We start from the raw sequence: 26,325 nt of genomic DNA, 5'->3' as shown, positions 1-26,325 counted from the left end.
GCTTTTCCTACACTGCAGATGCCTAAAGGGCCAGAAGATTTGTCTCCAGTCACCATGTGTGCCTCTAACTTTGCCACCGCGCCAAAAGGCGCCGAGGTCCCTTGAGTGAGCTGCCCATCATAGTTGGGAAAGTGCAGGAAGACTTTTGATACCGCTAGTGTGTGGTGGCGGGGCTTCTATGCGTGTTCACATGCCTCCTGAGTATAAAGCGTCAGAGAGCGAGCAGGGCAGCAGATGAGGAGAAAGCAGCCTCTTGGTCACAGGAACTACACGGGGATTGTGCTAGAGAAACTCATGGATGCAAAGTCCTCCCTCAAGTATTACAGCAAATTTTTGACTGCAGATGTGGGGTTAAAGCACACTTGCCAGGCCTCGACCGTGCTCACTAATGTTTTGGGTTGATTAAAATGTTACTGAATTTGAGCTTCAACTCGGGCACCTGCTTTATTTATATCTGTAAGTGCTTCCTGTTGAGGTTTAATTTTTGTGACAGGAGCCTCGTGCCAGAATGAATCCTGCCCTGCATAGTTATCCACGAAGATGCCACAGTTTTGTGCAATACCTCTACTCAACTGGAGTACTTTCTACTGGCTAATCAGTAAGTGCTACCTTGTTGGGTAAATGTATATTGCTTTTCCTACACTGCAGCTGTGTAAAGGGCCAGAAGATTTGTCTCCAGTCACCATGTGTGCCTGTAACTTTGCCACCACGCCGAAAGGCGCCAAGGTCCCTTGAGTGAGCTGCCCATCAAAGTTGGGAAAGTGCGGGAAGACGTTTAATACCGCTAGTGTGTGGTGGGGGGCTTCTATGCGTGTTCACATGCATCCTGTGTATAAAGGTTCAGAGAGCGAGCAGGGCAGCAGATGAGGAGAAAGCCGCCTCCTGGTCACAGGAACTACACGGGGTTTGCGCTCGAGAAACTCATGAATGCAAAGTCCTCCCTCAAGAATTACAGTAAATTTTCGACGGCAGATATGGGGTTAAAACACACTTGCCAGGCCTCGACCGTGCTCACTAATGTTTTGGGCTGATTAAAACGTTACTGAATTTGAGCTTCAACTCAGGCACCTGCTTTATTTATATCTGTAAGTGCAACCTGTTGAGGTTTAATTTTTGTGACAGGAGCCTTGTGCCAGAATGAATCCTGCCCTGCATAGTTATCCACGAAGATGCCACCGTTTTGTGCAATACCTCTACTCAACTGGAGTACTTTCTACTGGCTAATCAGTAAGTGCTACCTCGTTGGGTAAATGTATAGTGCTTTTCCTACACTGCAGCTGCGTAAAGGCCCAGAAGATTTGTCTCCAGTCACCATTTGTGCCTGTAACTTTGCCACCGCGCCAAAAGGCGCCAAGGTCCCTTGAGTGAGCTGCCCATCATAGTTGGGAAAGTGAGGGAAGACGTTTGATACTGCTGGTGTGTGGTGGGCGGGGTTTCTATGCGTGTTCACATGTCTCCTGTGTATAAAGGGTCAGAGAGCGAGCAGGGCAGCAGATGCCACTTGCCAGGCCTTGATCGTGCTCACTAATGTTTTGGGCTGATTAAAATGCTACTGAATTTGACCTTCACCTCGGGCACCTGTTTTATACCTGTAAGTGCTTCCTGTTGCCATACTTGTAACTATTCTCTGACCCTGCTTCGAGGGTCAGAGCAGGGTCAGAGAATAGTTGCAAGTAGGCAAGGAGGCGCCGCTCAGGAAGCACTTACAGGGTTACAGCACGTTCCCAAGTTGAAGCTAATTTCTTTGTAACCATTTACAAAATGGTTACAAAGAAATTAGCTTCAACTTAGGCACCTGCTGTAACCCTGTAAGTGCTTCCTGAACAAAATTCGTGAGATTTGGGGATCGGGAATTTATGGAAAATCCGCAAATTCCGCGAGCGGAACGAATTTTCAGCCCAAACTTTGTCCAGATGGCCTACCAGGCGATCTATTTCTGGCTGATTGTGTACAATGGACACACTATATCTTAATACAATCTAACGACATAGCTAAAGGAGCACTTGTCCCAGCGACTTGGAAGTCCGCTGAAATAGTTCCAATATACAAAAAGGGAAACAGGGATGATCCCACTAACTATCGACCAATAAGCTTGATCGAAGCAATGCAGAAGGTATTCGGTCTGATGCTACTGCAAAGGATCCAGTCATGGTCTGAAGAAGGGGACATTCTTTCCCAGTTTCAAGCAGGTTTTAGAGCAAAGACCGGGACAATGGATCAAGTATTCAGATTTCTTCTGATCCACTGGAAGATCGTGGTACTAGGCAAAGGCAGTCTTTACGTAACATTTATTGATCTGCAGATTGCCTTTGACCTGGTCCCTAGATCCAGGTTATGGAACACACTCGGTGAAATGGGTATGCCCCCTTTTTTCCTCAACTAATTGATTCAATTGCACAAGGGGACCTATGCTCAGGTCAGGTGAGGAGACCAGGGTTAACTCACTGAGCGCATCCCTGTCAAGTGAGGTGTAAGACAGGGCTGCGTATTGGCCTGGACCCTGTTCTCTCTATATGTGAACAGGGTGGTGGACTTTCTTTTAGAGGAGCCAGCGGATTCACCGACCCTGGGGGGGAAAAAGATACCTACCTTGTTGTTCGCGGATGACACGTTGTTGATATCTAAGACCCCGGCAGGGCTACAGTGCCTAGTTGACAGATTCCATCGCTTCTGCGAAATCCGGGGCCTCACTATAAATGCCACTAAAAACAAATTTATGGCCTTTAATCCTCATAGGGCATGCAGGAAGGGCCCTTTCTTGGAGGGACCCCCGCTTGAAAAGGTTGATACATTTGACTACCAAGGTGTAAGGTTCTCCGATAAAATGTCTTGGAGGCCGCACCTGGGTAAGTTGTTCATGGCCCATAAGCGTACGACAGGTGCATTGGTCAAAGAGCATCGCCTTTCCCACACAAGACCTGTAGCCCCAGCCCTCCAGATATACAATGCAAAGGTGGTCAGTACTGCCCAATATGGCACCAAAGTTTGGGGATACAATAAAGTGGACAAGCTCTCCATAGCAGAACATAAATTCTTAAGAGATCTAGTGTCAGCACCAAAACACATCCCCCTTACCCTGCTATTTCTGGATTTGGGCAGGCTGTCGATAAGTGACATAGCTAGGTTGCGCCCTTTACTATTCTGGGCCCGCATTAGGAGGACACCTGAGCTCTCAACATACGCAGAGGCACTCACTGAGGTCACTAGGCTTGATACTGGGGGGAAAATAGGCTGGATACGCGACACTAAAAAGATGCTTTCGGAAATTGAGCTCAGTGGTTGCTGGGCCAGTCAGGAACCTCCAAGGAGAGAGGTACGTATACGACTCTACTGGGAGTGGGTGGACCAACATGACATTAGAAGAACTAATATGGGTAAATTGACAACATAGTTCTACCTACATACTTTGTACCCTACCTGGATTTAATTAAAGTGCCGAGAGATAGAATACTCTATATGCACTGCAGGTCCGGCTTTCTCCCAGTAGGGGAGGTGACGGCAAAGTGGTCCACCAATAATGGAAAAGATTGCCCTAGTTGCCTGGCCTCTGTGGAAAGCATTGCACATATCCTATTTGCCTGTCCGGTGTACAAAATATCGCAGGAAAAATGGTTGAGCCCGCTCTGCCGGCAGCTTGGAACACTGGATCACCATGTTGCACTTTGCATTCTCAAAACTGACACCAGACCTTTTATATCTTGTTGTATGGCAAAGTATCTGGGTCAAGCGTGGCTGATACAAAAAAAAGCACTTGTAAAGAAGATGTAGTGGTTCTATCCGTTCAGCCAGCAGCCAATTTTAGAAAACATTTACTGCTAAAAATACTAGCACGCACAAGCACTTTCGTCCAGATTCATCAACGGAAAATCGTCTCGCAAAAGGCCAGATTCTGAGAATCTTGCCCTTTGCGAGCGCAATTTTTGCATTTGGGATTCATCATCCCAAATGCAAAAATCGCTATTATAGAATTCGCAAATTTGCGAGGTATTGCATTTAAGGAATCCCTATTTGAGATTCCTTAAATGCAATTCATGAAACATTTTAAAATTGCGAAGTCGCAAATTTGGGCCGCTATTTACCGCGAAGTCAAACCTCGTGGTAAATAGCGGAAACTTAGAAAAATGCACTTAAGTGCATTTTTCTAAGTTGTATGTTACACACACACATGTCCTTGGGACATGTGTGTGCGTAACACTAGCATCCAATATCATTTCAGGGGTGCAACAGGGTATCCTTTGGACACCCCTGCACCCTTGAAATCGCAAACTCAAAATGTGAATCGCTAATAGCGATTCGCACATTGATATGTCTTCCCATTCATTCCTATGGGCCTTTAGGCCCATTGGAATGAATGGGGAGTTATTCCTTATTTGCGATTAGCAATTAGCTAATCCCACATAAGGAAGCTGTAGGAATCGCAATAAATATTGTGATTCCTACATGAATCCCGTTTTGCGAGTCTGTAATAGCGATTCCTTATTAATCGCTATTACAGACTCGCAAAACATGCCGATGATGAATCTAGGGATTTATTTTTATCTTGTTAAACATTGGCAATCCTCCCGGCACCTTGAAGCCTTCTTTGTGTATTTTATGGCTATGAATTATTTCCCTGTCTTAACTCGATTTTATGATGACTAATTGTATTTGAGTCACTGTAACTTTTTCACTTTTTAATCTATATGTAGTTTTGTGGTTGTGTCATCTTTGACTTATGTTGCTTTTATGACTCTTGTGTCGAAATAAAGCTTGTGATGATGATGATAATGACAATCCCTGCTTAAATGACATTGAGCTCCACCATCTCCTGTGGAAAGACCATTGATTGACACTGCCTTGAATTTTGTTCATGTATTTCTGGGGTTTGTATGGAGCCAGCAAGCAAGCTTAGACTACTCCAGTAAAGCTGCAGGTAAAAAGAGGGTGCCACTCCCAAAATTCCTCTTTAAGCAGCTCTGGCACAAACAAGAACAGTGTGCCATATTAACAGTTTCAATGCCCCACGACTTGAGCATATTCTTGGATATATAGTCAAATATTGTGAATAAACAAAGTCAAACCTGATAGCATGTGTTGTTCTCTTCCTTATTGTTTATTAGTTTGTTATTTTAGATGTCTGTCACATTTGAAATAATTTCACCTCCCGGAGAGGGGTAGCCAAAATCTGCCCTAACATTGTTAAATGTATTCATTAATTTCAGTAATGTTTAGACTGGGCACAAAGGGGCATATTAGCAAGGGCGACATTGCCGCTTTAGCTGGACTTTTTTCCTGCTAAAGCGGCAATATTTTCATTGCCCTATTAGCAATCTGTCACTAACAGCAGTTAGCGACAGCTTATAGGCGATAGCTACAGGTTTGGGGGCCGCTTTGCATGTCAGCGATAATTATCGCTAATGACATGCAAAGTGGGCGTACCCAACCTGTTAGCGACTGAAAGCAGTCGCTAACACAGCTATCGCCTATTAGCAAGGCAGGCGAAGCGATAAAAAAAATTGCACTAAGCGCGAATATCGCCAGAACCTAAAGCCTGCTCAGACCATGTCTTACCCTGTATATCCAATAAGAGGTGGATATTCAGGTTAAGTCTCCATTAGCGTTAATGCCTGAATATTGCTGGATTTCCAGCGCTATTCACGCATTGAGCCACTATCGCCAGACATTTTATCGCTTTATAGATAAACGTTGCTAATAGCACGTTACTCTGCGATAATATCCGGTGATAGGCGGCGATTAAAAAAAATGCGCTAAGCGCATTTAGCGATAATTATCACTATTTGTTGTTCCAAAGTTGTTTTATTACACAAATATTCAGGGATTAAATTATTCTGATACTGAGCTGCCAAGTTTGTGTTTCACATGATTTGTGAAGTAACACAGAGTCCTATAAACAGTAATACAACTGCAAAGAGAGAGTTTTAAGTGGTGTAACTGGGGGGGAGGAGGTGTTCGGGTGGGATACGGGAGTGATAATATTAAAAGGAACAGCCGAGAGTTGGAGGTAGAAACAGTAACTGGCAAAGAGACAGTCTGATGAGGGGAAAGAAGAAGATAAAGTAAACTACAGAATAAAATGTAATGGAGGAAGTGAAATGTGAATTGGGAAGGGTGGGAGAGAGTGAGAGCGAGAGAAAGAGAGAGAAGATGGAATTGTGAGAGTTTCTGATTTTTTGTTCTTTTACATTTGCTGAAGACCAGAAACGTGAAAGGTTTTGAAAAGCGTGCGGGTGCCAAACGTGCATGATACAACTGCTACAACGGCAGGAGTGTCCAATTACTCTAAAATATACACTTTTGTCTTTTCTTTAATAACGTTTTTCATTTTTGACATTGTCTGAAAAGTATCAACACTCGTAAGCATCTCGGGAATAAGCAGGCACAGTGGTTTGAATTACAATCCAAAGGGTGTTTCTCGTGGTTCAGGACTCAGAAGATTCGGGTTACAATTGTTAGCATGAAGCAGTCACAACAAGCATTTACAATGCAATAGGTCTTGCATTTTAGAAACTTTGACCTATTGGTATTGTAAATAGCAATGTCTTTAATATTGCAGGTTTTTAAACAAAGACATAAAAAGGCATTGTTATTTACAATGCTAATAGCTTAATATCTCCCAATTGCGAGAACTATTGCATTGCAAATGCTTGTTCATAATAGTTGTGGGATGCGTATTCATAGCAGTATCTGGGCTCTCTAAAGTATAGAGTTTGAGCTAAACCTTCAGATGCGGGAGTTGGTTAAGTGAGTAAAGTTACATTGTGTATGAATAGTTATAGATAGATGCTTGGTTTCCTAATTGATCATGCAAAACTGTTTCTTAGGAATCAGCGCTTAACCAACTTTACTTTTCAAAATAACATTTTGTACAGCTAACAGCAGTTTAGGCATCCTGCTATTTCTATTATATTCAAGACAATCAGGCACAATTAAGTAATTACATGTGCAATCTAAAGAATTTCAGCAATTTACAGTAAATCTGGGGGTCCGTGGGATCGAGGCTCTTGATTATAGCCATTTGACATGTTCGGATCCCCTGTTCTTTGTGAGAGATACTAAATTGCATACTGTCTGCTCAGTGTACCAGGCCTGTGAGCCGCAAGAGGCCACTTTGGTGAACATAGTCATGGAAGAAAGTGAGCAGCACATCCATACAACCAAATACAAATCACCTAAGTACCTGCTGGAGTTAGTAGCCCTGGTATCCATGTTGTGGCTTTACCTGAAACTTCTAGCCTCCAGGTCTCTTGTGTTACCAAGAAATTTGTGTATCTGCTCTTAGGGCTATGCAAAACAACTATTGCCACCCAGTGTAAAAGTGGTATGTGCCCCCCTTTCCAACATGGTACTATTTCCCTTTACCAGAAAACCGGTACAAACAATGCCCAAGCCCTATGAATCTATCACAACTAGTGTGGTGGATGCACTGATTGCTCCCCAACACATAAGTAGCACATCGAACATGTTTTGGGCATGCCTGGATATGGAGTTCCAAAATGCCAAGTCAAGCTTGGAAATGAAAACTAGGAAATGCACAAACCTGTCTTCCACATCATCAATCTCTCAAACATAGCATAAATACTTGTGAGTGATACCTGAATGCTTTGTGCCTACCAACTGGAGTGTTGAGGGCAGGTACATGAAAGGTTGGCCTGGGATTCACTCGTACAATGATTGTGGTTGCTGCTTCCACATAGCCCATAACTCAGTCAACCAGCAACCCATTTTACTCACTGTCTCATCATACTGTAACCGGCAAACATGAACAACAGATATGGAAACACATAGAAGCAAACAATGTACTATAGAAAGTGTAAAATGGCCAACCTTCTGCTCCATATATGTCCATTATGCTGTGCTGTTACATTGTAAATGCATAGTACAAACATCACTTACTTTTACTCATCCTGTAGGTGTATACATGTCAAAGAGGCTAAGTTCCATTAACTTCCTTGTGTAGCAATTCCAACTGTGCCTGTCCAACCACAAAAACAACAGTGAAGAAATGAGGATTCAGGTGAGAACACAGCTCACCTAGATGATGATACTTTGATCATCATATTAAATAATTTATAAACTCCATCACCACAGCTGTACCCATACTGACAATGCTGAAATCACACAGGGTGCAACGCTACCCAGTCCACAAAGGACAAGGAGACAGACATCCAACAGGACATCATAAGTGGATGAATTTGATGAAAAATTCGCAGATCACAGGATCAATCATGAGAGGCAGCACAGGAAGGATTCTCAAGCTTATATGAAGTTGTCAAGGCTATGATAGAATGTATAAATCCCATAAAATCCATGCTTTTGTGGTATGGACGATTCCCTCATGGATATACATTAAGACTTATTGTCAATAAATAAATACATGACTGTCAACATAATATGTTAGATCCAACGACATCTCCATCAAGCAGCAATGATGTGTTGAAGCTGACTTCACAATCCAACCACATGATAACCAAACTTGTATATGTAGTGAATGGCCTGAGAGAACATGTCAAAACAATCACAGCCTTAAATGTAAAGATGGTAGAAATTCATGTAGACATAGCTTCTGCACACACTAGAATAGCTGCAAACCAAGAAGCTAGAGTACAGTCAAATTCTGGGCAACCAGCTACACAGTCAACACCTATACCGCAACCTATACATACTTATTACTCCAAGCATTCACATGATGCCACAGTAGAAGAAGATTTAATTTGTCAAAAAATTAAAAGTAAAGACAACTGTAACACATCAGTCTTGATGATGAAGTTGATAAACTTGGCTGTTCAAATAGTGAGTTACCAAATGTGTTGCTAAAGATGGATCTTCAAGTAAATTACCAATTCCTAACTACTATCCAAACGTGAAAAGCAATATGAATCCAAAAATATTTGGAGACACTTTAGACATGTGTTGGTATGTGTACATCTGAGGACCATGTGCTGTCAAATTTGACTGCACATGTGACGTTGTGTCACATGCAGCACTCTGTAAAATATCTTGCCCATTAATTATGGGGTCAGCACCAAATCTGATGCCTCAACCAAACAGTGATAAAGTGTACCTGTTAGCCAATTTGTGAATAAATAACATTTAAAATACTAGAAGTAACTTGCTAGAGAAGTACAAAATCAGTGGATCCAAAATGTACATCCAAAAAATCAGAAGGGGGAGGAGGAAGGCGTGATCCATTCAGCTTCCTAAACTTTAAGTACAAATAATCAACAGAGAAGGATCACTTGTCCTGTATAACCAAGGTATACAGGTTTCGTTCCAGCTAGTCCTAATTAAAAAACCCTAATGCACGTGTAGAGTGTGGTAACTAGAGCGGTATATCTTGATTCTCCGCTATTCTTGACATGTGTATGCATAATCATAGGGTTTAGTGGTTATGCATCCTCCACCCGGAGGTTTTACTCTTGGTTAAAAACAGTAGTGATCAGTGAACAGTGACGTGAAGGGGTGAATTTTCAAAGTTAAAAACTCGTACAGCCAGAGTAGTGAAATTTAATTGTTCTGGATTCGAGATAATTAAAATTAAGTTGTGTGTAGGAGAGTAATTAGGACTCTCACACACTTAATGTTAGTGAGTATTGAAGGTCGACATGTTTCAGCCCTTGTTGTGGGTTAGGTCAGGTGGGCTTTCATCAGGACCGATGTGCAGGGTGTGTAGAGACCTCGGGCGTCTCTGTAAATATTGGGCAGATAGGCTTTATTTGGTTGCCTATACTCTGAAGTTTGGAGAGATGATATATTAATCCTTCTCCTGGTAGGTCACTAAGTACCTGTGAAGAGAAAACAGAAACTAGACTACAGAATTGTAGGGTGGGGGTGGGGAATTGTAAAGGACTAGAGTACTGGTAATTCTTACCAGGAACACATAGACGCTAATGAAGCGAAGCAACTAAAAAAATTGGCAATACTTCACTCGTACCACTCACACACCAATGGCAAAGGTCAACTTTCCCAAGTATAGGGCATATTGTCAGTATGGCAAGATTTCCCTGCTCATTCTAGGAATGTCAACATTCATCCAAATAAATGAGTGGTGGCTCATTTGGGATGGGCTACCTGGTTAACTTTTTCATGTTAAGTGCAGCTCAGTTTAGGGTTCATGGCCCAGATCGCTATTGTCATGCGTTACCGTGAAATTGAAGTTGCCAGTGTAGATGTAGCTAGTCAAACCTATGTCGCTATAAAGCAGATTGCGGGGTCGACACATACCCGCCTAAAGTAGTATGGCAAGGCTTCACATGGGAAAACTACTGGCAAAGTTAAACATTCCAGATAAGGGACATTAATTTTTGTATGGTGAACTGTTTCCACTCATTCTCCAAAGACAACATGCAATCTGTAAGGGGCAGCCAATTGGGGTAGGATGTACAGTTAGTTATTACGCATTGTTTACAATACAGTGAAGTTAGTACAAATCATGCCCCAGAACCTTAGGATTGTGCGCTACTATGACATTGAGTTACCGGTATTGGAATAATCAGCATACACTTGCGTCGGGAAAATTAATTCTCGATGTTTGACACATACCTGACTTGTGTGGTTTTGTGCCACATCGGGGTCCCAGCGAGTCAAAAGAGGCCTACTAGGAGTAATAATATAGTTTCAGTACCTATTCTGGTTACAAAGAATACATTACGGTTTTGTTGCGGCGTCCGTTTTTCTCCAACTGCTACCTGCGTTCTCGTGCGCACCACTTGTGCTGACTCTGTCACTCTGGGTCCGGGATAGTGCGAGGCTGTTCCGGGTGGCTGGACTTAAGGTGACGGCAGCATAGCCATCGATAAAAGACTGCTAGATGTAAATGCAAGTCTGTCTTCACCTTTTTTTTCCTTTAAATGAGATTATCTATTTTTCTATTTATTTAGAGCAGACTAGTGGAGAGGAAAAAAGATCTTAGATTAAAAATCATTGTCCTGTTTTGTCTCACGGACTATTCGGTGTTCAGATTGTGATTGGCTTTCGTTTTAGCCACGTGATGGAATCGTGTTAGTAAAAGTTCAACAAAATTCACCGTATCAAGAATTAACTCGTTGTATGTATTATACTTATTTTGCCACAGGCGAAAAACGGTTACACAAAAATTTGGCATTGTCATTGTAGGTTCTGGCTATAAGGTGTATTAGGACATGATAATGAGGCCTTGGCATACACGATTTGAGGAACGTTGACTATTTGTATAAACTTCCTCCTCAATAAAGTCTTTGTCTTGACATCATAATAGGCAATCTTAATCATCTCTCTTTTTACACTATTCCTCACCTTTTTTTGAGCACTGCAACTTTTCTTTCCCTTCAACCCACCAACATATCCAGTTGGCTTTCTCTCACTGGTGGATCTGACACTAGTACTCCTCTATGTATGTTCAGAGAGGTACCTAGCAGATACCAGTTTTCTACAAAACCCAGATGATGAGATTCCGCCAATGGGTGGGCTGATGGGTATTATTCTTCTTCTCTCCTCATACTAACTACTTTACCACACTACTTATGAGTGTACAGATTATTGTAGCTTTCTTCCTAGACCCTTAGCATCCCCTGTGTATTTGTTGCATTCTGTGATACCCAATCCTAGTTCTGCAATTCCAGTACAAAGCCTTAGGTCGACTCACACACCCCCATGGACTATGGCCCAAAGCTGGATGACTGGCACACAGAAGGTAATCTCAGCACAAGCCTGAGGTGGAAGGGAGGAGAGAGACATATCTCCGTAGATATTGTTCTTCCCACCGCCATCATTATCATGCAAAGCAGTGCATCAAATCTGACTGCTGAGCTGCATACCGCGGCTGTGTGGAAAATCTGGGCTTAAGTCTTATGCAGTACACTGAAGGGGGAAAAATCATTAAAAGCAAGAGTATGAGTCACTTTCATGATGGTAGTATCATATGTTCCATGCAGGCCCATTGTGGTTTTGCCCATGTTAGCATGAGCATGTTGCAGACTGCCCTATGCTTTTTGCACGTTACTCTGCAGACACATTTTACATTGTGCCACACTGTACTTTCACACAGAAAACGCTGTTGTTTTTTCATCATGTTCTTTCCTGGGATTTAGTCTGAACATGTAGACAAGGCTGAACAAGAATTCCCCTTGTTATTCTGTTGTGGTCAGGCCCCAGCACCTAGACAAAACACGCAAATGCAGCTGTTGCATGAGAACACATACTTTTGCCATATATGTATGCACAGATAGGCAACACAGACTTGGAGTGGGATCTTTCCAGGGAAAAGATTGTGACAACATCTGAGATGTAGAACATTCATCTGTGTGTACTTAGGTGCAAGGTCTGCTGCTAACACCTAGAGATCTTCTGATATATTATACTTTTGCTTCTGTAGAACGGGAGGGAGGTTAGGCTACACTGTTGTGTATAATGACAGCTCCATTTATGATTTACAGACTACTGGCTATGCTACCCATATTTGTGTTAGGCATTTTACTACTTGTTGTGGCACTTATACTGCATACTAGAACACGACAGAATAAGCATTGTAAACTTTCCTCATATCTCTGTCAAAACTTATTGTGGACTAGTATGAGTGTGAGAGCGAAAGGGTATATCCTGCAACTGTGATTCCTGAGAGGGTTGGGAGTGTTGTGTTCTGGGTTGTCTAATCACTTGTTCCTCTGTGAGTAAGTAGGAGGGAAGTGAGACACTAAAGCTAGTTAGTCCCTGGCTCATGGGTCCTCAGTGATAGGATGACTCAGTCCCTGCCTACTAAGGTTCCATAATCCCAAGCATAGTTCTGTGTCTCCTCAGAATCCATGCAACAGTAGCAGAGCACCAGATTACACCCTGATATCTAAAAAGGTCTACCTACCAACGGGTCATTTCACCTTGATCCCAAGGTGGTGAAGTAGATCCTTCTCCCTTGCCACTATGTCAGCCCACCGATGTTGCACCATGGACCTCTCAATTCCACTGGCCTGCGTTACATAATTGGCAACCCAGCACCATTGGTTGCAGCGCTCATGCAAAGGGTACCCTTGACCCACACGGCCGCCTTCCAGCAGCATGTTGGGCAGGTAGCGCAATACAAAATGGAGTAGGACTCACAACACCTCAGCATTGAAGATGGCTTGTGTTGTTGGTCCAGTTGCACTAACATCCCTCTTCCGGCCTGCCTTTGGCATAATTGTCGTGATGACTGACACCTGCAAATTATATGAATATTATCATGACACAATGGACCAGATTTACAAAAAGTCACGAATGCAGCTCAGCAGCCAGAAATGTTTTGCTGCGTTGCATGACAGGGATGGAGAAGGAAAACTCCATATCTACAAAGATATGGCTCTCTCCTCCCCTCTCCCTTGCGCCAGTGCTGATTTCAGCTGTTGTGTCCAGTTCCGGCCATCGCGCACGTGAACCACTAGCATACCATCGGACACCGTTTTCCTGCTCCCCAAAGACTCGTGCCGATCCCCGCACTTGCTCCCCACATTGGACCTCAACGATAGAAGCCGCTCCTACGGTGCGCCGCCATCAGCCTAATTCTTGTTCCCCAGATTTGGCTCATAAGCATCGCCTTTTGACCGCCTCGATTCCTCCCTCAGATTGAACGAGGCATTGTGTTAATAACCAGGCATTTCATTTTGGTAGTCCTGAAGATGATCCCTTTAAACTTAGAGCTTGGGATCGAAACGTAGTCGACAATTGAAACAGTGCCACTACTTTGCTATTTGTATGAAAAATGTGGTCACTGTGTTGGTTGGCTTGCTTTATTTTATGGTCAGCCAAAAAGCCACCAAAGTTCGAATTTTGCCTAAAGCCCTTCTTGTTTAAATGTTTTATGTTTTGTTCATTCTTTTGTCTATTTTGGGTGCAGGATCGCATCCCGTTATATTTCTTGTTGCTCGTTATGTATAACATTTTTTGACTATATTGCACATTAAATTTCTCTGTCCGGCTGGACACTGAATGGTTATAGTACCCATCAAGGTCTATATGTTATTTTTGTTTTTCGTACTCTTTGCCTAAGGACCATTGTTCTATGAAAATATTGGCATACACCCCAGCACCATAGTGCGAGGTGGTTGCCTGAGTCTACCATAGGTTCTTTACGGGAAGGGTACCCTCCCAGGACTAAATACTATACATAGGCACACTTTAAAAATTTCCTTACTTTGCATGTGTGCTGCAGAGTGCAGCACACATGCAAACTCGGAAAAGAAAGGAGAAATACAAGCATTTCTCCTCTTACTGCCCCATTTTAAATGGCATTTACCTTCGCCACTAAACCCTGGAAGAAGTGACCCGATTAGTGTGACCTGGGTCCTCGCGACCACCTCTCAGCCTTCCATACAAATGAAGAGTCGGTGAGACAGTAGAGAAAACAAACCAAGTATATTTATTCAGGCCCACTCGAGTGGAGCCTAGTCTGCCCAATCTCTAGGATCACCGCAGAGGGACTGATATCGGCAAACATGGAGATACATTATGTACAATTCGGAACCAATGAAGGCACACACAGATTGGAAATTTCAAGTCGGTGGCAGCTACACAAAGAAGTACAGTTGGATAAGTTTCGATCCTGAGACCAAGCACACACTATCTCTTAGTCAAGGTCATTCTGTTTGTGTCATCGCTAGACTAGTGGGAGCAGTCCTCTATCTATTGGGAAAGCTATGCGCTAATAAGAACAGTGTATTCATTAGTTGAGCAAGGCCCAACCTTAGAGAAACAAACTTTACCAAAGCTGCTTTTCACAGAGACGGAGAGAAATTAGTTCAGATCATGGCTCAAAATGGCATCCAAACATAAAATGCTAATGTACATTGGACAATACATGAGCAACACAGCGAAGACATTTTTATTCTAACAACCCTGTCTACTTTTGTTTGTAAATAGAGTTTTACATCAAAAGGCATGGGTGGACCTATGGGAATGCCATGCACCACCCATGTAACGCCCCCCTGGTCGCTTAGTAAGGCAAGCAGCGCTTCACACTGCTTTGCGTTATTTTCAGGATACATTCCAGTGTAATACAAGCTATAAACTGGAAAGTAATTTAGGAAAAAACATTAAGTGCAGGTTAGTGTCACTTATGTGATGTCGACCCAGTGCAAAATGTTATTAAGTCTACCCCAAAATATAAATGAAACATTAATATACACATACACAAATATTAGCTGACTGATTCACACTACACTAATTGGTGTTGCTCACCAAATATCCACAGGCATGTCCAATTACTACTTGATGTATGGCCTCCAGTCTATCCAACCAGGGAGATGATGTTGGGTGAGAAGCGGGTGTCAGGATATGAAGCCACATGCATTGTGCTATGACCGCATGCATCTGCGTGTCTTTGCGTGATTTTTTAAATGGTTTGCATTACTTTGAGCAGAAAAATGTCACAGATATGATTTTTAAGGTATTCGTGGCTTAATACCCAGGCGCTTAGTTTCAGGGTTGATGTTTGAGGTGTACACACCACTAAAATACTGTATTTTGTGATAAATATTTGGGTACAGGTGATTTCAGTGGGTTATGGTGAGGTGTGTGTGGGATTTCACCAGGAATTTGTACACAGACTTTCTCCCTCTGTTTGGAAAGTCTTCGAAGAGATAGGTTATTTCACAAGTTAATGTGTTTCTCTCGGTTAGTACTCCGAACAATCTGCATTCTTCTCTCTTTCCACTGCCAATTCAGACCCTCTAGTGCACCCTGCTTGTCGTATTGATTAATTAAACATTATATGCCAGCATGATCATTGGGAAAGCTCACAGACCCCCAATCTTACTGACAAGCTACGCCCCTGTTCATACATGTACAAAGTGTACGGGATCAGGTTACCAGTACTTGCCCATATTTTTGTGACAAGATAGAACACATTCCACTACTGTTTGGCCACCAACAACCTTCCTAGAATGGTTCATTCTAATTGTACACAGGCATCAGGTGTAGTGCAATTCTGTGAGTCTCCTGTGCAGTGCAACTGAAACCTGATAGACAGGTTTGCAAACATTCCTACCAGGGAATATGAAAGGGAATATGGAAGATATGCAAGTATCTGCCACAAGTAGAAGCTGCTAAGTTAAATGGCAATATAATTAGGTTACATGGGCTTGGTAGCCAGTACTGGCCTTAACTGAGTGAATCCCTCAAACCTTCGTGTGGAGTTATATTGATTCTAAGTGGGAGGCCAACGAGTGAACAACTGAGCTGTGAAGTGGCTGGTTCCGAATTAATTGTTACTTCTATAGCACTTTCTTTCACTGACGTGTTAGCAAGACAGTTATGTTCTTTATGTTGCATTACGTACAGTCTTTTGATATGACTATGGCTATCTTTCAGAAGCACCATCGGATCTTGACTGCTTGTGCACATTTATTAGCAGTGTAACTTACACTGTGTGTAGTTACAGTTGAAAAGAATGACTTACATAATCACTGTGCTTTCTGACACTGGCTGTGAACTTGTGGCACTAAAAATACACAAGTGCATTTGCTCCACAGGAGTTTACCATCTGTGGCGTTCTGGGCACACACAGACCTCTGCAGTGCATTACCTAATAGAGGTTGCAAAAAGACCCACAGTGCATGTCCAACAAAGAAACCTACACTTTTCAGTATTGGGCTGTCTTGTGTGAATAATTTATAAGCAGCTATCTGATGCTAACTGGCCACAAAAATGTTACAGTTGAACAACTATTTTCTCATACCTTTTGCCCTGCACCCACACTCACTTAGCCCACACCCTTTGCAGCTTCACGCAGACACCCTTGCACAGTGGTGAAAATGTGTGTGTGGGGCACACGTCTAACTTATTTAACTCTGGCAATAGGGAAACGTGTTTGGAATTGCCATGTTTCTGTTGATGTGGCCCTTTCATGCTCTATCCTTCTCACACAGTGTAGTGTTGCATTTTTATCTGTGGCACTGCATGATATTTCTGCCATTACACCCCTATTTCTCTCCTGTCGGAAGACATCACAAGGGATGTGACTCACTCCAATGTGAGACATATTTTCTTGATAACAGTTTTTTATGGTGCATTGAGTCCACTGCCTTTTGATTCATGTTACATGGCAATAGAAACATCTGTCTATGTAGTTCATGGATTGAAATGGGATTTTTTAAACTATTTTTATTGATACATGCTCAACACACAGTATAGTGTTGTGGCCAGGAAATTTCGTCCCTGCATGTTGGTAATAAATCAACCTACAAATTGGTTTTGTAGAATAATCAAAAATGTTTTCTTCCCCATTCAAGCCACCCTCCCTTCCCTAGACCCCATAGAGCGACAGTTTGCTTAGTTGTTGCGTAATCAGCATTTGCTCACCCTACGCCATAGCTGTGTACTAGTAATTGTTAGGTAAACGATGCTGTGTAGGTAATGCCCTGCTTATTTACAATCCTCTATATGTTTGTCATTTACTCCAAATGTCTTACCACTTTTGCAGACAGCCCCTGCTTGCCTATATAGTTTCCGCTGCTAAACTGCACCAGTCCAGGTCAGACTTACAATCCGCTATTTTTGGTGGGGCCTCCACCCCCCAGCATCTTGCAACATTTCGCTTTGCCACCACTGCTGCCAGAGCTAGCCCGAGTTTCCTGTATCGAGGCCATGCTTCCTCTCCAGTGATTTGTAGTAGTAACCATTTGGGCTCAATTGCGACAGGCTGGCTCACTATCTTGGCCATAATCCTTCCAATCCCTTGCCAATATACTTGCATGCTTTTACAGTCCCATTGTATGTGATAAAAGGTACCTTCTTGGCCACATCCCCACTGACAGTGGGTTGTCCTTGAGTGTCCTATTCAATGCAACACTGTTTTGGTATAATATGTCTGGTGTAGTATTATTATTTGCATCAATCTGAACCTGGAACATATTGCTACCTCACTAGGGTTTTGTAAAGCCTCCAGCCATTCATCATCATTTAGCTTTCACAGATCGCCCTCCCATGAGGTTTTTAGAGGACCCAAAACATCAGGGGAATTGTTTATTATTTTTTTGTATATTAGCGATATCACTTTGGAGGTTAGCAGGTCTGTGAGTAGTCGATCTTCTAAGGGGAAAGCTTCTACTAGTGCTTCACCTTCGGTGACGTGGGTCCTGAAGGCATTGCCAAGTTGTAAGTATTTTACCCATTCACCCTTTTCCATTTCATACTCTTGCTGTAAAATTTCAAATTTAATGTAGGCTGGTCTCTCCACACGTCCCTGAGTTTCTCTAATCCCAGTAGTTTCAACTTGCCCAAGTTTTTTTTATTTTTTAACCTATGAAAGTCCAGCATTACCCCAGAGTGGGGTAATTTGTGTGAGTCTTCCCTCCCAACCTGGATATTTGTTAACCGAACGCCATACTTTTATTACTGTGTGTGTGAGTGTGGGCGGGGAGCTCTCTTGTCAGCCTCATATTGTAGAATAATGGAAACACCCCTCTCCTCTATAGCCACTCTATTTACCCTCCATGCTGGGTCTGTTCGGTCTCCAAACATCCAGTCATTGACTGTAACCAGCTGCAAGGCCCAGTAGTAGCTTTTAGTGTCTGGAATGGCTAAACCGCCTTCATAGACTCATTTCTGCAACTTGTGAAGCGCTAGCTGTGGGGCGTCTCCGCCCCAGAGCAGAGAGGGTAGCTCGGCCTCCACCCTCTGGAATAAGTTATGGGGAATTACATAGGGCATATTTTGTAGGATGTATAAGAGTCAGGGGAGTGTCATCATTTTGTGTACGGCTGCTTAGCCCATCATTTTAAGGGGAAGCGATCGCCACTGTTTCACATCTTTTATGATTCTATCTAGCTTGGGTATTAGACTTAGGTGATGGAATTCTTGTGGGTCTCTATGAAGGAAGTAACCCGTTTAGGGACACCCGGGTCACTAATGACCACCTCTCAGCCTTCCGCACTAACTGAAGAGGTCGGTCAGACAGTAGAGAATACAAACCAATAATTGTTTGTTGAGGTTCACTCAGAGTGGAGCCCCTCTGTACAGTCACTAGGAGTGCTACAGAGGGAATTGAAATCAACAAGCATTAAGATACACTATGCACGTTTCACATCCGGGCAAAGGTCACACCCACAGTGGAATTTTCCAAGCAGGTGCAGCTAAACAGAAAAATATCTTTCACAAAGTAACATAGTCCAAGGTCGTTCCATCCAGAGCCCGCCACCAGACAAGGATGAGAGGGCCTCTATCTAGTGAGAGAGCTATGTGCTGACATGAACAGTGTATTCAGTATGGAAACAAAACCTAACGTTGCAAAACAAAACTCAGGAGGGACCATTTATCAGAATTAGTCAAAATCAGTTTTGAAGCGACTGAAATGGCACAAGCAAAGGAAATGGAACAGCGAATGCTAATTTATATAGGACACTTCGTAAGCATAAACGATTTCTGTCCTAACATCTAGTTATCACTATTCCCCAGTATTTGAAACTATTAGTCTCTATGGGAACTTTGCAGCTGGAGGTCAGATTGGGGATGCCCTCCATCAGTGGGAATAAGAAGTATTTGTCCCAGTTAATCTGGTAGCCTTGAAATGAGATTTTGATATACAGACACTTACATCTGATTTGAAGAAATTGTGCTTTGTACATGTGAATTTGTTGTTGTGTCATCATGACTGTACAAATATAGTTATAGTATTTAGGCCAGAAATTTCTGGATGCTTGCTGTGTAGAATATGACCAATATGGCTTCTGATGTTGAATTTCTATCTTACAAGAGACATGGTGATATCATTGACATATTTTACTGTAGTCTATACTGTCAGTAAGCTGATATGTGATATGTGTTCCAAATGTCCATACATTATGCAATTTATACTCGACACCAATGGCGGCTGGTGACATTTGAAAGTGGTGAGGCATAAAAGTTCAGGATCAGTGACCTGTAGCAAGCAAGCTTGACTGTCATAAGAGAGGTCTTAGGGGAATTTCTCCCTGCAAAAAAAACGAAAAAAACTAAGGCAAATGGTGCATTTTAAATCAAATTTGAGCAAGCCAGAAAGTTAATAAGGCAATTTTGAAAGTGTAGTCATGACATCAATAAAGAGATTTCATATGATGACGTGCATAGCTGCTTATTCAGTATAAACACAGAACTTGATAAAAGACTTTGAAATAGCAATGATGAGTACACTACAGATGCCCTTATTCATTGATATACCTTTACAACTGAAACACTTCCTACCACTTGCAACTCACTCATCCCTGTCACTCGTCACTCTGTACACTCTCTCTCTGTGGTACTTGATCAGCAACACGTAATCAGCACTGCCATAATGCCTCAGACTGTATGCTGATGGACTATTAAATACAAATACAGACCTCATGTAAGCAGAACGCCATTAACAATTAGTACAGTTTGATGATAAAGAAATTTTAAATGGGATGTATAAAATTTATGAACCAAACCACACAACTTAATATCTTGCTCATATATTCGCTGCTAGAAGTACAATTGTTTTTCAAATTATTATGCCATATATGTATTGCCCTCCAGCTACATTCTGAGTAGTGGTAAACAAAATGGTTTCAGATTATCACGCTGATCAAATTATTTAAATGCTGGCAGTTGACATCAGGTGAGCTGCAGACCAATAGTTTAAATCCCAGCAAAGCCATCAAAGCCTTCCATTTGAGGTCAGTAAATGTAATATCTTTAAAATGGACAATAAGGGGCTGATTCCGATTTCGGCCGGAAGGGCTCCGGACCATGTTCGGAGCCCTTCTGACTGAATCGTTCACTGCCAGCCGGATTCCTTTCTGACCAAGCCAGTCCGATGGGCTCGGTCGGAAAGGAATCCGACTCGGATTTCCAGATTGCGGACGACAAGCTCAGAGAGCCTGTCCGCAGTCTGGAAATCCGCCAGTACTCCCCCGGTTGCCTATGCACGACCGAGGGAGTACGATGGCAGCTTTTCACTGCCTTTTCATGTCGGTCTGTCCGGCACAAAAAGGCAGTCCGAAGCTGTCTCTGGGGGCCCCTAGCAGGGCCCCCAAGGGTGTGAGGCCACCGGATGGCGGCCTGGGTTGATCTCTGCACCCGGTGGCAGCAGTGCTTAATTTGTAAAATATGAAGTGCAGGTGCTAAAATGTTAGTCGGAAGCCACACCTACTTTTCTCTGGCTCCACCCACTCCCTCCACTGGCTCCACCCACTTACTCTATTAGCTCCACCTACATCTTCAACTGGCACTGCTAATAGGGACCTTACTCCTGCCGTCACATTCGGTAAGGTTGGCACTTTACCTTCAGGCAAACTCAGGAATGGGCTGGCGAGGTGAGCTAGCCTCCCTCGAAATGGGGAAAACTAACTTACCCAGATAGGAAAAGCAGACCTGTGCCTTGGGTTAAGCAAGGCCTCAAGGGCACTTTTCAGGCAGAAAGTAGGCCAGGCCTGTGTTGTTTAATGGTAAAAAGAGTGAAACAACTGCAAGCTATCCCGATTCCCGAGCCTATCCCAGAGATGCTGTGCTGGTAGAGATTCTTTGTTGAGCCTCCTGCAACAGCTGTGTGTTGTAGTTACTACTAGGTAAAAAATTTGTAAAAGGTGCCGAAAACGTTACAATCAACTGCATGTGGTATACTCCAGAACAACAACACGAATATGTCTTTCCACTCCGCAAAAAAAAATCCCGCATACCACCACTCCGCATTTTTAACTCCGCAAAAACCATTACTCCTCATGCCATGATTCCGCAAATTTTCACATAGCATATGACTTCACTCCGCATGCAATTATAACGCAAATGCATGTGTGGTGAAGTCATATACTTTGTAAAAGTACTTTATCTTTAAATATATATATATATATATATATATATATATATATATATGTATACACACATATATATATATAATTTTAAATAAAAAGAATTTAGTCTTTAAATTTACATTATATTTAGAACTATATTAATAATACACACACACATATATATATAAATATATATATATATATATATATATATATATATATATATATTAAAACCATAAAAACTAATTCCACCCTAGTCCCTTAAAATACCCCAGCACCCTTAAACACTAACCCATCCTGACCCTGTACCCCAAAACACAAAACAACACCTGAACCCTAAAAGTACCCCTGTACCCCAAAACCCTAAACAACCCCTTAACCCCAAAAATACCCCTGTACCCCAAAACCCAAAACAATCCCTGAACCCTAAAAATACCCCTGTACCCCAAAACCCAAACCTACCCCTGAACCCTAAAAATACCCCTGTACCCCAAAACCCAAATCAACCCCTGAACCCTAAAAATACCCCTGTACCCCAAAACCCAAAACAACCCCTGAACTCTAAAATTACCCCTGTACCCCAAAACCCAAACCTACCCCTGAACCCTAAAAATACCCCTGTACCCCAAAACCCAAAACAACCCCTGAACCCTAAAACTACCCCTGTACCCCAAAACCCAAAACAACCTCTGAACCCTAAAAATACCCCTGTACCCCAAAACCCAAAACAACCCCTGAACTCTAAAAATACCCCTGTACCCCAAAACCCAAAACAACCCCTCAACCCTAAAAATACCCCTATACCCCAAAACCCAAAACAACCCCTTTACCCTAAAATACCCCTGTACCCCAAAACCCAAAACAACCTCTGAACCCTAAAAATACCCCTGTACTCCAAAACCCAAAACAACCCCTGAACCCTAAAAATACACCTGTACCCCAAAACCCAAAACAACCCCTGAACCCTAAAAATACCGCTGTACCCCAAAACCCAAAACAACCCCTGAACACTAAAAATACCCCTGTACCCCAAAACCCAAAACAACCCCTGAACCCTAAAAATACCCCTGTACCCCAAAACGCAAACCTACCCCTGAACACTAAAAATACCCCTGTACCCCAAAACCCAAAACAACCCCTGAACCCTAAAAATACCCCTGTACCCCAAAACGGAAACCTACCCCTGAACCCTAAAAATACCCCTGTACCCCAAAACGCAAACCTACCCCTGAACCCTAAAAATACCCCTGTACCCCAAAACGCAAACCTACCCCTGAACCCTAAAAATACCCCTGTACCCCTTAACCCTTAAATACCCCTGCACCCCATAACTTAAACCCATATACTTACCTTACAACTTACCTTAAAACATATACTTTTACCAATCATGCTTTTAAAATGATTTTCGTCATAAAAGCATGCGAGATAAAAGCATATAATATATGAAGGCATGCGGAATGAAAAAATGCGGAGTAAAGGTACCTGCGGACTAATGGTATGAGGAGTGAAAGTATGAGGAGTAAAAAATGCGGAGTGATGGTATTTTACCCAACAACACAAATGATAACGTCCCTTCAGTAGATCCATCCACCCACATAATGCTTCACATGGATATAATACAAGATCAATTCAGCCACTAGATAGTTTAACGCACCAGTAAACAATAGTGTAGGGCACACCATCCTGCCAGTCGCCATCCAAAAATGAGTCCTATGTAAATTAAATGGAACATATCCAAAGGCAATATCACAGCTCACTTTTGTTCCAATCAACCAGATTCCCAGAACTGCAAATGGTGCTCAGTTTCAGAAAGTGCTTCGAAACCAAACAAATAGTGGGAATGTGGTATACAAACGCATGTGATGTAACATTTATATGGCATACACCACAAAATAGTAGGCGTTGTTATCACCCAGGTTAATCATAGTCACGGTATTGAACACTGAAGGATCGAGGGCTAAGTTAACACTCCCAGATTTCAGACCAGTAGCCATACACGGAGCTGTGTAGCTGCCCCTCAACCCCCTGAGCTATGTGATGTGACTATTATTATAACTGATAAAACATACAAGGAAATTTGTGAATCTCAAACTGGATCAAACGAACGATGTCATGCATCAAAATGTTCCATTCATCTTTTTATTAACATCAATATTTTATCAGTGTTATAAAGCTGATTAGGTAATTGCCTTTTAATTACTGCCCCGGTGTCTACTACTTATCATGGTCTGGTAATTTAGCTGCGTCATAAAAACTGTGAGGCCTTCATTTCCTGAAATCCCTTTTGCAGCGAGGATGGCGCTTCCAGCATGTCTGTGATATATATTCACAGTCACAAACCTTTCCTACAGGAATCTCATATTTCGCGTGCAATAGTTAATTATAACAGACATTAACATTAATGGAATGGGTTAGACCTCAGCTAACCCTTTGTGTTCCGAGGGGGAAGTGAAACACTTACATAGACAGTAGTGTGTTTCACAGAACTGCTCCCAGCTGTGGCGTCTCAGAACTTTTTTCAAAGTGACTAACTCCAGGCTCTTTTACCTTTGAGGATATCTTCATCTCCTAAAACCAGACGGGGTGCAGGTCACTAAGAGTCACTTGACGACGTCGTTGAATTCAGCCCGATCCGACAGATGACGACGTTGGGCAGGCAGCCAGCCCCTGCAGGCATCACCGGATCGATCAGCCAGTAGTACAGTCAGTACTGCTATCTGTGAAATCAATCTGCGCATGCTACCGTGCGCTGTGCGCATACTCGCACAGCCCCTCCCCCTTTTCAGAAGAACCAAAACCAAGCCCGCCCAAATAAATCAGTGTGTGATTGTCCCGCGGCCCTCCCACCGGCAAGTTGCAACAGTCAACTCAACACTGCACTGTGACTGAACTAAGGGCCGGGGGGCTGCGGCAACATATATATTAATTTATGAATCTTCTCTTGGGCTCAGGCAGCCTCACTGCCTCAGGGCAGGCTAAGCAGTTTGACTCACACTGGGAAGACGTGAACAGGCTGCGGCTGCACCGAGTACAGTAAAGCACATTTTAAAAGACATCAATGTGTGATGGCGCAGCTGATGGGTAGACCCGGCCCTGATAATTAAGTGCCGGTGCTAAGCACCGGAAAGCACCTGTACAAATTAAGCACTGGGTGGCAGGCACCTTGGGGTGCTGGCCACAGGGTACAGGGATGAACTGCACCCCTGCTTTCTATATTGCAAGCATGCTTTCTGGTCGGAAAGCATGCTTGCATTGTAAGGTATCCGAATGCGACCAAACCCTGTTCGGTCGCATCGTACTAGCTGTAACCGACAACAGCAGGTCGGTCAGTTACAGCTCCTGCCCGATGTCGGACGGACCCAGATCCGGCTGACATCAGAATAGGCCCCATATTGTAGATGTTATGTGAAATGTTTGAAATGGCAGTCTGGTATGAAGGCATGTTGCTGTCACAAACCAAAATCAAGAACTTTTTTGTAAGTTGGAAAATGACAAACCTGGGAGGGTCTTGTGAAGGACCTTCAAAAGGCAAGAACACTTTTCATGTACTAATATGAGCCCAGAAAGTAAAACTGGGGCCAGACATGATAGTGACTATCATGCAAGCACAAAAGTAACGTCTGTCTAGTATGACAATAAATCCTTTCTTATTGCTTCTGGTTCCCATTTACCATGCCCTTAAGGTTCCCAAATATTGCGATTTGCATTTCTCCTATGTCAGTGTACCAGTGCATCTAGATCCCGGAAGTAAATTTACCCTAACTGAATGGAAATTGTGACACCTGCCTGATACAGAAGAATTAGTATAGCACTCTGTCTTTATTCTTTAGACATGCTTTGTCAATCAATCAATCAATCAATCAATTTGTAAAGCGCGCTTCTCACCCGTGAGGGTCTCAAGGCGTTGAGGGGAGTGGGGAGGGGGGTGCCGCTGCAGCTCGAATAACCAGGTCTTGAGGTGTTTCCTGAAGGTGAGATGGTCCTGGGTCAGTTGTAGGTGTTCGGGGAGGGAGTTCCATGTCTTAGCTGCCAGGTAGGAGAATGAGCTTCCTCCGGTGGTGGTTCTGCAAATCCGAGAGACGGTGGCGAGGGCGAGGCTGGTGGAGCGGAGCTGGCGGGTGGGTCTGTAGAACGTGAGGCGGTTGTTGAGGTATTCGGGGCCCGTGTTGTGGAGCGCTTTGTGTGCGTGGGTGAGCAGCCTGAACGTGATCCTCTTGCTGATGGGGAGCCAGTGCAGGTTTCTTAGGCGGGTAGATATGTGGCTGTGGCGAGGGATGTCGAGGATAAGTCTAGCGCAAGGCGTTCTGTATGCGTTGCAGGCGTTTCTGAAGTTTGGCTGTGGTTCCTGCGTACAGGGTGTTTCCGTAGTCCAGTCGGCTGGTGACGAGGTCCTGGGTGACTGTCTTCCTGGTTTCGGTGGGGATCCACCAGAAGATCTTTTGGAGAATGCGCAGGGTGTTGAAGCATGAGGACGAGACTGCATTGACTTGCTTGGTCATCATGAGGGAGGAGTCCAGGATGAATCCCAGTTGCATGCGTGGTCCATGGGTATCGGCGGGGTGCCCAGCGCCGTGGGCCACCAGGAGTCGTCCCAGGCGTA

At 43.3% G+C, this 26,325-nt stretch overlaps 1 protein-coding gene and 1 long non-coding RNA gene across 2 annotated transcripts in view; one reads left to right on the top strand and one right to left on the bottom strand.

The window, feature by feature from the left end:
* The window catches only part of LOC147692383 (uncharacterized), a 228,443-nt gene extending 217,723 nt beyond the window's left edge, over positions 1–10,720 (bottom strand). Inside the window, exons 1-2 of the long non-coding RNA XR_015300029.1 lie at positions 10,686–10,720; positions 10,540–10,594 (exon numbers count right to left, since the gene is read on the bottom strand). This is a non-coding gene — a long non-coding RNA (uncharacterized LOC147692383). The remainder of the gene's footprint in view (positions 1–10,539; positions 10,595–10,685) is intronic.
* LOC147692382 (cytochrome P450 2G1-like) overlaps positions 1–26,325 on the top strand; it is a 691,661-nt gene that overhangs the window by 249,881 nt on the left and 415,455 nt on the right. The gene's annotated exons all lie outside the window — the stretch shown is intronic.

The sequence above is a fragment of the Lissotriton vulgaris genome, chromosome 9, assembly GCF_964263255.1.
Source record: "Lissotriton vulgaris chromosome 9, aLisVul1.2, whole genome shotgun sequence".
Lineage (NCBI taxonomy): Eukaryota > Metazoa > Chordata > Amphibia > Caudata > Salamandridae > Lissotriton > Lissotriton vulgaris.
This window is presented reverse-complemented; position numbering and strand designations above follow the sequence as displayed.